Source organism: Mytilus edulis, chromosome 3 (assembly GCF_963676685.1).
Source record: "Mytilus edulis chromosome 3, xbMytEdul2.2, whole genome shotgun sequence".
Taxonomy (NCBI): Eukaryota; Metazoa; Mollusca; class Bivalvia; order Mytilida; family Mytilidae; genus Mytilus; species Mytilus edulis.
The window spans coordinates 14,448,041-14,463,579 of record NC_092346.1 but is presented as its reverse complement, the minus strand read 5'-3'; positions in this window follow the sequence as shown (position 1 = coordinate 14,463,579).

The window sequence follows — 15,539 nt, the reverse complement described above, 5'->3', positions numbered from 1 at the left end:
TTTTTTACAATAATCCAATAGAATTATATAAATTAAACCCCTTTGTTCTATTTTTAGCCATGGTGGCCATATTTGTTGGATTGCAGGGTCATCGGATACATTTTTCAAACAAGATGCCCAAATGAAAATTTTGGCTATATTTAATTCTATTTTGACCGGTGAGATTAAGTTGAAAAGATTTTTGTGAAAGATTACAAAAATTACCAAAAATTGTTTAAAATTGACTATAAAGGGCAAAAACTCCTTTGGTCATGTTGACCTATTAGTAGATCTTACTTTTCTGAACATTATTGCTGTTAGCAGTTTAAAGGTTAAAAGGTACTTACAATTACCAATTCAGGGACAGCAACTCAACAACAGGTTGTCTGATTTGTCTGGAGATTTCTGGGCAGATAGATGTTAACCTACTGAACATTTTTACCCCATGACAGATTTGCTCTAAATGCTTTACTTTCAGAGATATCAGATATAAGCAAAAATATGCATTATGTTCTATTTTTTGCCATCCAGCAATGTTGGTTGGTAGGTGGGGTCATCAGTCACATTTTATAAACTAAATACCCGAATGATGAGTGTGGCTAAGATTGGTTTAATTTGTCGTCGTAATTTCAGAGGAAAAAGATTTTTGTAAAAGATTATAACTATTTACAAATAATTGTTAAAAATTGACTATAAAGGACAATAACTCCTCAAGGGGTTAATTGACAATTTTGGTCATGTTGACTTATTTGTAGATCTTACTCTGCTTAATATTATTGCTGCTTACAGTTTATCTTTATCGATAATAATATTCAAGATAATAACCAACCAGATGCTCCGTAGGGCACAGCTTTATACGACCGCAGAGGTTGAACCCTAAACAGTTGGGGCAAGTATGGACACAACATTCAAGCTGGATTCAGCTCTAAATTTGGATTGTGATTAAATAGTTGACACAGCATAGGTTTCTGACACAGAACAATTGTGGTCTAATGAACTTAAAAAGGTTTTTTTTTGCCTTTGAGCAATTCACTATGCTGTTGAATATTAATCCTCTCAAAAAAATGTTTGAAGAAATTTTCTTATTATTTATGAAATCTGAAATGAGTAAAATTGAACCCCCCCAATTTTTTTCAAAACTGATCTCAATTCAAATTTCTAATGGAGTTTGCAACAATAACTACTCATTTAGATACATCATAAAATATTAAAATGTAAAAAAAGGTGCTTGTTATCACTGAATGGTAAAGATTGTTTTAATTTATTAGTTGGTAGTAAAAGTGAATATACATTGTATATTGTATAAAACAATGATTTAAGTTGATTCAATTATTATTCTGGACAAAGAAAGATAACTCCAATTTTCAAAGAATATTTCATAAAAACTGTGCAATTGAAAATTTCTTGCTATTGCGCAATATTGTGCAATTAGATATTTCTTGCTATTGCGCAATACTGTGCAATTAAAGATTTCTTGCTATTGCACAATACTGTGCAATTGAAAATTTCTTGCTATTGCACAATACTGTGCAATTGAAGATTTCTTGCTATTGCACAAAACTTAATATAATAATGTTGGACCCCGATTTCGACCAACTTGAAAACTGGGCCCATAATCAAAAATCTAAGTACATGTTTAGATTCAGCATATCAAAGAACCCCAAGAATTCAATTTTTGTTAAAATCAAGCCAAGTTTAATTTTGGACCCTTTGGACCTTAATGTAGACCAATTTGAAAACAGGACCAAAAATTAAGAATCTGAATACACGGTTAGATTTGGCTTATCAAAGAACCCAAATAATTCATTTTTTAATTTTGGCCCCTTTTGGCCCCTAATTCGTTGGGACAAAAACTACCTAAATCAATCCAAAACTTCATTTTGTGGTCATAAACCTTGTGTTAAAATTTCATAGATTTCTATAAACTAATACTAAAGTTATTGTGCAAAAACCAAGAAAAATGCTTATTTGGGACCTGTTTTTTAGCCCCCAATTTTTAAACTGTAGGAACTAAAACTCCCTTTATTCAATCCCAACCTTCTTTTTGTGGCCATAGACCTTATGTTAAAATTTCATAGATTTCTGTTTACTTATATTAAAGTTATTGTGCAAAAACCAAGAAAAATGCTTATTTGGGCCCTTTTTGGCCATAAATTCCTAAACTGTTAGGACCGAAACACCCAAAAACAATCCCAAGATTCCTTTTATGGTCATAAACCTTGTGTTTAAATTTCATAGATTTCTATTTACTTTTTACTAAAGTTAGAGTGCGAAAACCAAATGTCTTCGGACGACGACGACGCCAACGTGATACCAATATACGACCAAAATTTTTTCAATTTTTGCGGTCGTATAAAAACTGCAAATTGTTCTTAAAATTACTTATTCAGGGGCAGCAAAAAGTAGAATCACAAAAATACTGAACTCCGTGGAAAATTCAAAACAGAAAGATCCTATTCAAATGGCAAAATAAAACACATTAAACGAATGGATAACAAATGTCATATTCCTGACTTAGTACAGGCACTTTCTTATGTAGATGTTGGATTGACACTGGTTTTATAGCCAGCTAAACCTCTCACTTGTGTGGACAACAATTCGTGAACAAAACAAACAGAAATTATAGGTAAATCTAATCACAAAAATACATAGTAACATTTAAAAAAGAAACACAAAATGGCATACAGACCATGCATATTAGTAAAAATTAAAGACAAGAATACACAAATTTACCATAGTACAATAACACAATGATTGGATGTATAAGTACGTCATATGTGTAACGAAGAAACATAAAAAGGCATAAAGACAAAACACATGGCAAAAATGAAAGACGAGCAACAAAAAAGTTTTCGATTTAACACCAAAAGGCATACAGACAAAGCACATTTAATTTAGCATAACGAAAGACAATAATACGAGAATATCATAAACAATAATGACAGAATGTACAAGTACAAGTATCTTAATATCCATAAAAACAAACAAATACTTAACAAAGAAGCACAAAAAGGCATATATCAAATGTAACAACCTCATTCATAGCTTTATTTGTTTTGAATTTTATTTATGTATGTTAAATCTACCCATAAACAATTGAAAGGTTTAAGCACGATAAACATCGCTCTGACGTTTAATCGCGCATATGTCGTCAGAATACCTTACACAAGAAGAATTATTGAATGTCGTTCAAATTATGAAAACAATATAGTCAATATTTCTTTACGCATATCCTCTGCAGAATGTAAATTAGAAGTTTAAAGGAGTAGGTTCAGTAAGACCCCTTTTTGGCCCCAAAATATAGCAATTTTACAAAATTGTGAAATTATAATCTTTTAGTTATTTATTGGAAAGTAGAATACTTTTGCTGCATAAATATAGGCTGTTTTTGACAAAGCAATGTACATATATCGGGTACTGGCATCATAAAATCATGCTAAATTACTGAACTCTTCACAATTTGAGCATTTTAGTTAAATTTTAGATGGTTTCCGTCTTAAATGAAAGTGGCTGCATTCGTGTTCATTCATAATATTGAAATGTAAGTTGTATTTGATGATAATACATTACATATATAAAGGTTGAGGATGAACACGGATGCGGCCACTTTCATTTTTGACAAAAAACATCTGAAAAGTAACATTATTTGGCATATTTGATAGATTTTTCATATTTAAGCTTGAATCGGAGCGTTTTTAATGACTCAATCAGTTAAAATCTGTCAAAAAAAACTAATCAAATCAATTGAAATAGACACTTAAGTGTTTAAAAAGTGTCCAAAATCTTTCAAATGATGAATCTGAAATTTGAGGCTAAAATCAGCTCTTACCGGATCTACTCCTTTCCTTCTTGCCGATCAGTAAATTGTGTATTTTATCTAAAAAAAAACCAACAACAGGTTGTCGGATTCGTCTGAAAATTTCAGGGCAGATAGATCTTAACCTAAATTTTTTTTTTACCCCCATGTCAAATTAACTCTAAATGCTTAAGTTTCCGAGATACAAGCCATAAACTGCATTTACTCCCTTTATTCTATTTTTAGCCATGGTTGCCATATTGATTGGCAAGAGGGGTCATCGGACACAATTTTTAAATTAGATACCCCAATGATGATTGTGGCCAAGTTTGGTTAAATTTAGCCCAGTAGTTTCAGAGAAAGATTTTTGTAAGTGAACGGACCAAAACAGACGATGGACGCCAAGTGATAAGAAAAGCTGACTTGACCTTTCAGGTCAGGTGAGTTATAAAGGAGTTGATTCCACTAGTCCTTCCTTTCAATAATTGATTAAAAGTTAAAATGTATATTCAAATATGTGTAAGTCAGTGTCTAGCGCAACATGTATATTTTGTCTGCATATATTGTTCCATAGATCAATAACAAGTTGAGTTCAAATATATGATGTAATGTGAATCATTCGATGACTGTTTAATTGTGTTAAAATGATAGGCAGAAGTATATTGGGATTGGATGATAAGACTAAAAGCATTGGCCACATCTTGTATTGCTTCCTTGTATTATGTTATTGCTTTGGTTTGTCCATGGAAGTTAAATGATAAAAATAATACTTCCATGGTCTGTCTATTCAATGAATTGATTGCGCATGATTTTTCACACAATAAATAGTTATCAAAGGTACCAGGATTATATAATTTCATACGCCAGACGCGAATCTCGTCTACATAAGACTCATCAGTGACGCTCAAATCAAAATAGTTATAAAGCTAAACAAGTACAAAGTTGAAGAGCATTAGGGACCCAAAATTCAAAATAAGTTGCGCCAAATACGGCTAAGGTAATATATTCCTGGGATGAGAAAATCCTTAGTTTTTCGAATATTTCAAAGTTTTGTAAACTGGAAATTTATAAAACTGACCATATAATTGATATTCATGGCAACACTGAAATGCTGACTACTGGTCTGGTGATTGTCGAGAAGACCGCGGGACCGGCAACGTATCGGAAGTCATATTGTATCTAAGGTCGACGTCACACGGCGACGTCTCCTTATCTTTTTAGTAACTAGTAAACGTCAAACTACAAAGCTGTTGTGTATTTTATCAGAGTTATATTATAAGATATCGTCCCCACAGTGATACCCTCAGGGACGTATCGTCCACCACAAAATGTGATTTTGGTTAGTCTTCAATGAGACAGTATAGTTTTTCAAATATAATGCTGATCAAATAAGATATTTCAAGTACTAATGATAAAATCCTTACTAATTACATGACAATACAATACATTTAAGATATCTTTAAATTGTCTGATTTATATTAAACAACTTCATATCACAGTGTCACCCGTTAACTTTAGCAGTTTCACAACTTGAAGGCACTTCAACATCAATACTTGTCCAGAATTAAAGTGTTATTTTACTTTATTCCAATTTTAAAATGTTTAAGTATTTCCATGATAGGTGTAGCGATACAACCGCTTAGTGGATGATTTGCAATAGCCATTCCAATACAACCTCTTACTGGACTCAACACATAGATGCAAGTCCCTGAATCACCTGGCTTAAACGGAATGTTTGATATGTGAAGTTGATTATAAACTCTGCGCTTAATTCTTTTAATATCCATATTATCTCCAGTCTTCCTAATGAATACTTTCTGCATATGCACATTTCCTATTATTGCTGAGAAACTGCTATGTGTATGATGCAATGACACTTCTTGAATAATGTTTTCAACGCTTTCATTAGTATTGCTTTGAAGTTTTAAGTAAACGTTTTTAACAATGTTGCAAAGAATAACTTTTATTTCTGCAGATATATCAGGATCGCATGTCTGTTCTATATATTGTACGATAGTTTGCTCATCTGGAATGTTTGCTAATGTTATTGACTGAAAATAGCTGATAATAAGTTTAGCCTTTGCTCGCACTTCGTTAAGAACAACATTACTGTATAAGTCCTCAATTGATTCCAATTCAACTACTTTTTCTTTGTTTTCCAGGACTTCAGATATTTTACAATCCGAATAACCCGATACAGCACCAATAGATACGGTTTGTAATATTGGTCTTGGAATGGAATAACACAAGGGTTTGTAATCAACACAGCTGTTGTTTAGGAAATCAGAATTCATGCCTGTAAACATAACAAAACATTACTAGCACCAGCATGATTATTTCAAAACTGCAATGTAGATATAAAATATGTGTCTCGTATCATTGAGAAAATATGTCTCGTTTTTTGTTTATTTTTGTTTATTTTTGTCTATTTTTGTATTTATAATTTTCTAAATGTCAGCTGGTATCATTCCTGTACTGGAATTTACACCAATAAAATTATTTGAATTGATTTAAGAATTCATTCACTAGTCAATAATTGAGAAAAGGTGATGTCTTATATGTGCAGTATTGTGTAGAACATTTCTGCAAACATGTGTTGCAATTTTGCATATCAAATAGGGCAATGCAGTAGCGGGTCCAATGACTCCGAAAGCATATGCCCCTCTTTGATTAACAACAAAAATCACTTTTCCATATTTTTATTAAGGGCCATAACGTTTTAACATTATTGATAGGCACTGACTTTTCAAGAAACAAAGACATTGCTGATATTAACCTTCAATAAAGTTTCAATATAATACATGTTTTCAAGGAGCTTAACTCTATTAAAAATTTTTCATTGGTAATGATTTTCAAAATCGTTTCAGACATTGCTGATTTCAACCTATAATCATGATAATATCAGTTTTATAAAAATTTGGCAATAATTGACAAAAAAATAAACATGACAGCGTTGACAATACAATTTTCCATAATCTCTATTTCCAAGAGCCATAACTCTTTCAAAAACTATTGATTTTCGAACTAGCCCAAAACATTGCTAATATAAACCTATAATATAAGTTTCATAAAAATCTGGCAAGAATTGTTCACATGAGAGCGCTTACAAATCGCAACGCCAGACGCGCATTTCATCTACAAAGGACTTATTAGTTACGATCAATTAAAAGAAGCAAAAGAACGTTTTTGAGTATGGTTGATATATAACATCTAAAATTTATCATGATCCAAAAGAAATATATAAACAAGTTTGTTATTTTTAAGTCCCTCATATGTTGTAAAATGCCCTCAAACTAAAATAAACAGCTACGCCATGAGTGCATGATACGCCCGTCGTCTTGTGTGCAATAGTTATCAAAGCTACCAGGATTATAATTTAATACGCCAGACACGCGTTTCGTCTACATAAGACTCATTAGTGACGCTCATATCAAAATATCTATAAAGCCAAAAAAGTACAAAGTTGAAGAGCATTGAGGATCAAAAATTTCAAAAAGTTGTGCCAAATACGGCTAAGGTAATCTATGCCTGGGATAAGAAAATCCTTAGTTTTTCGAAAATTTCAAGGTTTTGTATACAGGAAATTTATAAAAATGACCACATTATTGATATTCATGTCAACACCGAAATGTTGACTACTGGGCTGGTGATACCCTCGGGGACGAAACGTCCACCAGCAGTGGCATCGACCCAGTGGTGTAAATAGTTATCAAAGGTACCAGGATTATAATTTAGTACGCCAGACGCGCGTATCGTCTACATAAGACTCATCAGTGACGCTCATATCAAAGTATTTATAAAGCCAAAAAAGTACAAAGTTGAAGTGCAATAATCATAAATAGTTTCTTAGATACAGCTGGACATGTGAAAACCCATCCTTTTTTTAAACAAAAAACTCAATAATAAATTTTGAATCATCACCAAAAAGTATACAGATCTTTAGATTAATATAACTAATAAGAGTGTAAACCTTTAAGCAATAATCATAAATCGTTTTTGAGATATGGCGCAAAATGTAAAACCCCATCCCCCTTTTTTTTCACAAAGTACTCAATATCTCAACAAGAGGCTCTCAAGAGCCTGAATCGCTCACCTGAATTTTTTTGGTTTAATCTCTCATCAATGATTATTTTGGCTTTTCAATTTATTTAAATGTTCTTTGAATCGTCCTATTTTCTTCAAAAGCAAAAAAAAATCATTTTCTCCTATGTTCTATTTTAGCCATAGGAGCTATGTTTCTTGACATACAAGGAAATGAAATATAAAATTTATACTAGATACTCTGAAACTCTGAAACTCATTTAGCCTAAGTTTGGCTGAAATTGATACAGCAGTTTCATAAGAGAAGATTTTTTAAAGTAAGTCAACATGATGAACAAATTGTTAAAAAAGTCTTTAAAGGGCAATAACTCCTAAAGAGGTCAATTGACAATTTTGGTCAAATTGACTTATTTGTAGATTTTACTTTGCTGATCATATTTGCTGTTTACAGTTTATCTTTATCTATAATAATATTCAAGATAATGACCAAAAACTGCAAAATTTCCTTAAAATTACCAATTAAGTGGCAGCAACCCAACAATTGGATGTTTGATTCATCTGAAAATTTCAGGGCTGATAGATATTGACCTAATGAACATTTTTACTCCATGTCAGATTGCTCTTTATGCTTTCGTTTTTGAGATTTAAGCCAAAAACTGCATTTGACCCCTATGTTCTATTTTAAGTAACGGCGGCCATGTTTTTGACGGATCAAAAATCAAAGCACACACTTTGTGCAGGATAATCTAAGGAACAACCATGCTAAGTTTTAACCAAATCCATTCAGTAGTTTCAGAGGAGAAGATTTTTTAAAGTTAGCAAATATGATGAACAAATTGTGAAAAATTGTCATTAAAGGACAATAACCCCTTAAGGGGTCAATTGACAATTTTGGTCATTTTAACTTATTTGTAGATCTTACTTTGCTGATCTTTTTTGCTGTTTACAGTTTATCTTTATCTATAATAATATTCAAGATAATGACCAAAAACTGCAAAATTTCCTTAAAATTACCAATTAAGTGGCAGCAACCCAACAATTGGATGTTTGATTCATCTGAAAATTTCAGAGCTGATAGATATTGACCTAATGAACATTTTTACTTATGTCAGATTTGCTCTTAATGCTTTCGTTTTTGAGATATAAGCCAAAAACTGCATTTGACCCCTATGTTCTATTTTAAGTAACGGCGGCCATGTTTTTTGACGGATCAAAAATCGAAGCGCACATGTTGTGCAGGATATACTAAGGAACAATCATGTTAAGTTTCATACAAATCCAATTAGTAGTTTCAGAGGAGAAGATGTTTGAAAAATTGTTAACGACGACAGACGACGACGACGACGACGACGTCGACGACGACGTCGACGACGACGGACGCCAAGTGATGAGAAAAGCTCACATGGCCTTTTAGGCCAGGTGAGCTAAAAATAGAATTTTGAATCATCACTAACAATTATACAGATCTTAAGATCAATATAACTAAGAAGTGTGTAAAGTTTGAAGAATTATCATAAATTGTTTTTGAGATACAGTGCAACATGTGAAAAAAAACCTTGTTTTAGTTACAAAGTTCCGTAACTCAAAAAGTTTTAATCTTATTTTCACCAAAAAGTATACAGATCGTTTGACCATCATCTGTATTAAGTTTTATGAAATTTGGATGAGTCGTTCTCATGTTACGGTGCGACATATTTACACCGGACAGACGGACGTACGGGCAAACATTTGTATACCATAATACGTCCCGTCAAACTTTTGACGGGCGTATAAAAATTATATCAAGTCAAAGTCAAAGAATTATAAAATGATCACATCGGAAAGAAATTATCTATTTGTCTTTTGAAATAAGTTTCCAAGATGGCGGTTGGCTTTTAAATAAATTCACAAGATGAATCTAAAAGATAGTTTCACAAAGACTATATGTAATTTACTATCTGAGATCTATAAATACTATCAAAATAAACTCGGATGAATCGTATCATTATGAAAAGAGAAGTAACAGAAAGTAGGTAATTTATTACCAGGTTTATACTTAAAACAAAATTATGCTAAAAAAATATATACAAGCCTTTCAATTCTAAAACCTTGTTAATTTATAAACATTGATCAGAGGCTCTCAAAACTCATCTGCAAACAATATAAAATTACTGAGCTTCTACCAATGTCTGCATATGTGCCGCTCGACTGTGGACACTGTGTTGCTTCATACAAACAAGAGTGCACACACTGAAATGTCTCGCCTTCTTCACTAATCATTGATATTATGTTGATAGTCCTAAATATAAAGCTTTATTACAACTGTCACATAAACTTAACATTAACCAAGAAAACTTAACACTGGTCAATGAACTATGAAAATGAGGTAAGGGCAGATGAACCATGCAAGTCAGACATGTACAGCTAACAATTCTTCAATACAACACATATAGTTGACCTATTGCTTATTGTTTAAGAAAAACATAAAAAAACATAAAAACTTAACACTGAACACTGATCTGAGAAAATGAGGTCAAGGTCAAATAAAACCTGCACGACTTACATATAGATCATAAAATACTTCCATACACCAAATATAGTTGACCTATTGCATAGAGTATAAGAAAAAATGACCAAAACTCAAAAAATTAAACTTTGACCACTGAACAATGAAAATGAGGTCAAGGTCAGATGACAGCTGCCAGCTAGACATGTACACCAAGCAATCATTTCATACAACAAATATAGGAGATCTATTGCATACAGTATAAGAAAAACAGACCAAAACACAAAAACTTAACACTGAGCAATGAACCGTGAAAATGAGGTCAAGGTCAACTAAAACCTGCGCGACTGACATATAGATCATAAAATATTTCCATACACCAAATATAGTTGACCTATTGCATAGAGTATAAGAAAAAATGACCAAAACTCAAAAAATTAAACTTTGACCACTGAACTATGAAAATAAGGTCAAGGTCAGATGACACCTGCAAGCTAGACATGTACACCTAGCAATCATTCCATACAACAAATATAGGAGACCTATTGCATACAGTATAAGAAAAACAGACCAAAACACAAAAACTAAACACTGAGCAATGAACCGTGAAAATGAGGTCAAGGTCAAATAAAACCTGCGCGACTGACATATAGATCATAAAATATTTCCATACACCAAATATAGTTGACCTATTGCATATAGTATTAGAAAATATAACCAAAAGTCAAAAACTTCACATTAACCACTGAACCATGAAAATGAGGTCAAGGTTAGATGAACCATGCAAGGCAGACATGTACAGCTAACAATTCTTCAATACAACAAATATAGTAGACCTATTGCTTATTGTTTAAGAAAAACAGACCAAAACACAAAAACTTAACACTGAACACACTGATCTGAGAAAATGAGGTCAAGGTCAAATAAAACCTGCACGACTTACATATAGATCATAAAATATTTCCATACACCAAATATAGTTGACCTATTGCATATAGTATTAGAAAAAATAACCGAAAGTCAAAAACTTAACTATAACCACTGAACCATGAAAATGAGGTCAAGGTTAGATGACACATGCCAGTTGGACATGTACACCTTTCAGTCCTTCCATACACCGAATACACTAGACCTATTGCTTATAGTATCCAAGATATGGACTTGACCACCAAAACTTAACCTTGTTAATTGATCCATGAAATGAGGTCGAGGTCAAATGAAAACTGTCTGACGGGCACGAGGACCTTTCAAGGTACGCACATACAAAATATAGTTATCCTTTTACTTATAATAAGAGAGAAATTCACATTACAAAAAATCTTAACTTGTTTTCAAGTAGTCACTGAACCATGAAAATGAGCTCAAGGACATTGGACATGTGAACGACGGAAACTTCGTAACATGAGGCATCTATATACAAAGTATGAAGCATCCAGGTCTTCCACCTTCTAAGATATGAAGCTTTTAAGAAGTGAGCTAACGCTGCCGCCGCCGCCGCGCGATCACTATCCCTATGTCGAGCTTTCTGCGACAAAAGTCGCAGGTTCGACAAAAATGCAAAAAGAGGTTTGGAAATGCTTTACCTTTCTTAAAACAACCAATTTAGTACAAGCCTCCCGGAACCCTCTTCGAGGACAAAAATTAATAAATACTCACCCACACCAACATGAGACTTTTTCCCATATTCCAATACCATATAATCCTGGCTGTCAATAGATGTATCTGCGGTGAATTCAATCAAAGCTGCATCAATACTCGTTTCTTTCTCATTATCAACTTGAAATGCAATATCTCTAATATATCCACATTCGTGTGAATTTTGAACAGCTGAACTTCTAGGATACAGTTTAACCATAGACAACTTATCATCATCAATCGATATATTGTCTGCTGATAATTCATCGACATTTAAAAACACATGGAGACAGGTTATAAAAGTCTTCACCCCTCGTACTAGCAAAAATCCGCCAAGGGTTCCTCTTTTATATTCGTCAGTGCCAATTTCATCACCTACTCTTATACCTGCTAGATAACAAGGTGATCCTTCTAATATATCTGTTTGCAATCCACATATTGTTTTTGGAAAATGGCTTTCTCCAACAGGTATTACTCCTTTGGATTTACAATAAAGTTGCACACATGGTATGTCGACAAATTCGTGCTCGTTTTTTAGAAATCCCTTTGACTTGAATGCAGATTTGCATATTAATGTTAGATTACTGTGCTCTGTAAATACTGTTTTTGCATCAACACCTGAAATAACAACTTTATTCAGGAAATGAACTTCGCTCAGTGATGTCTGTAGTTTTTTGTGAATTTCCTTACATTCATTTTTGTCTATTTTGTCATTAGCAATATATTTTACATTGACTTTCCAAAACGTTTTTGGAAAATCATTACCAGCTTTTTCCGTTTCGATTATAATTATCATACTGGAGGAACAAAAGTTCGGAACTGTCTTTCTCATGTTTCTATCATCACATTTGCACTCAAACGATGGCCATGTGTCAATAATAGTTTCTTTCAAAGAACAGCTGAGGCTTCTGTAAAAATTTCTTACAATAAACCATGAAATACCTCTAGCTGTTTCCTTATCCTGATTTGTCATTGCATTACAATGAGCTTGCTGTAAAATATCATGGAATTTTGGCTGATCAGTTGCCATAATATTTTCAGCATTAGCTAGAAGAAAATAGCAAAAGACAAGTTTTTTGTTCACTATCGTGAACTTTAACATATCTTCCCATGATTCACGTGAAAACTCTTTTCGTTTAATCAATCCATATATGTAAGTTAGTTTCACAAAATCAGGAATTGTTGGATTTTCACAAACATTGCTTGTTACTGCTTTATCTACAATGAAAGTATATTTGTTTATTACAGTTATTTATTATAAGCTTCAAACTGTACATGCTGGATGGTGTTTGAAATTTACAATAGTATTACTGAAAAATAAAAGTACCTTGAAACACACGAATGTTAACAATAGTTTGACAGAACGATTATTTTTTCACAGATCTTGGTAAATGAAAGCATAAAGTTAAACAATGATATTGATATGCAGTTTTTGTCAAATATTCGTTTTTATGATTGTTGGTGTTTTTTTGTTGCTGTTGCAATTGAGTCTTTCCGTTGTTTTCCTCTTATAGTAATTTTACTCAGTTTGTTTCTATGTTTGTTGGCGTTTGTTTTTTGTTACACTGCTATGTTTCTGTTGTTCTGTTGTTTTCCTCGTATACTTGATGTGTTTTTAGTTTGTAGTTCCAATTTTTTCTCTCAATCGATTTATGACTTTGAACAGCGGTATACTACGGTTACCTTTATCATGTTTATATTGTAGAGGACAATAGTGAATTTTTGGGCCATGATGTTTATCTGTCATATTTTCTTAAAAATCAATTTTTTTTAAAAATAAATGCATTTTACCCCTATGTTTCATTTTACCCACAGTTGCTATGTATCATGACATAAAATGAAATAGTATACATAATTTATTCCAAATACACCGAAAGTCATTCAGCCCGAGCTTGGCTGAAATTATTAAGCAGTTTCAAAAGTGAAGATTTTTTTAAAAGTAAGCAAACTAGGTAAACAATTGTGGAAAAAATATTTTACAGGACAGTAACTTCTTAAGGGGTCAATTGGTAATTTCGGTAATACAAACTTAATTGTAAAGCTTTTAGTCATTTTTTTAGACGAAAGTCGCAGACTCGACAAAAATATGACAATTACAGTTTTAGGGAATATATATATTATAAAAATTGTATGACAGCACACAGTTTGCCTTACTTACCATTAATACTTTTAAACGTTCTACTTAATCTTTTATCCTGAATACACTGTATCAAATGTCCATCACATTTTAAAAGTGAAGACTCTTGACCTATTGATAAATACAAACAATACATTTCAGTTACAACAGATATTTGCAAATAGAACTGAGAGATTTTTTTTTAAAAAGCATGTTGCATATATGTATCTAAAAGGACATTAAATGAAGAAAACATCTTATTGAGAAATATTTCTATGCATAGGTTTCCTCATCACCAAACATTCCTGTTTTTTTAGGTGTATGCCTGCTTCAATAGTCATGATTGGTTTTATTTATACGTTTTAAGTAATAAAATAAGGATAATGTTTTCATTTCCCTAGATAAACCAAACGATGAGAGCAGCTAGCATTTGTAGTTTTATGCAAATTAGGATTAAAAAGTAGCTATTGAGGAACTTCCTGATGCAGCAACCTAGTTACACGTAATTGCTAAAAAGACATTTTTATTTGCAACATTTACACATAAGGCAATACGTATAAGCAAAGCAACATAAAAGAAACACGGAAATGTTCCCGCCAAAAACAAAACAAAGAAATCAATAGGTATTGTTCCATCTGAATAAAAAAAAAAAAAACTAAAATGGTAATAACTGTAAATAAAGAATATAATAAAAGTACTATTCTGATAACATAAATGTTAAAACAAATATATCTCTTCCACAATAGCATACACTAGGCAAATGTGTTTGTGTAAACAAAAAACTCTATGCAATTATATTGAACATGATGCCATGTTAAGACCTTTTAACTTATTACATTAGCTTAAGTATTTGTCCTATTCTGAAGACCAGAGAACTGTACAACAACAAAATTACCACATCTTTACAAATGTAAGCTTTGATATTATCCATAGTATGTATTCAAGTTTATGCTATGTACAGATGAATGGAAGAAAAAAACCGAAAAAAAAGAAGAAAAACTACCTAAGATGAATTGGGCATATTGACCCAATGCTTCTGCTGTGATTTATCTGAAACTGACCTTATACCATACTGTATGATATAAACTATGGAAATGTTTCATAGTTGAAAGAACATGACTGAGGAGAAGTGAGCCACAATATGAGATGTGACAATGCAAATACAACTGAATATCAAGTATCCTACCACTCGTGGTTTTTTTTCTATAACTGATCTCCTCACTTATACATTGTTGAAGCCGCTTAACTCGTGGGAAGCAGGAAGCCTTATTCGAACTTATTCGCCTAATTTTAGCTTTGTTTTTAACTTCCTCGAGGTGAGACAAAAGACAATAACAATCAAAACCAAGGAGTAAACAAAGACTCGCAAAACCAAAAGACATTTACATCAACAGTTATACATAATACATAATAGATAAGAAACAACACGAACTCCACTAAAAACCGGGAGTGAAATCAGGTGCCCTGGAAGGGTGAGCATTTCCTGT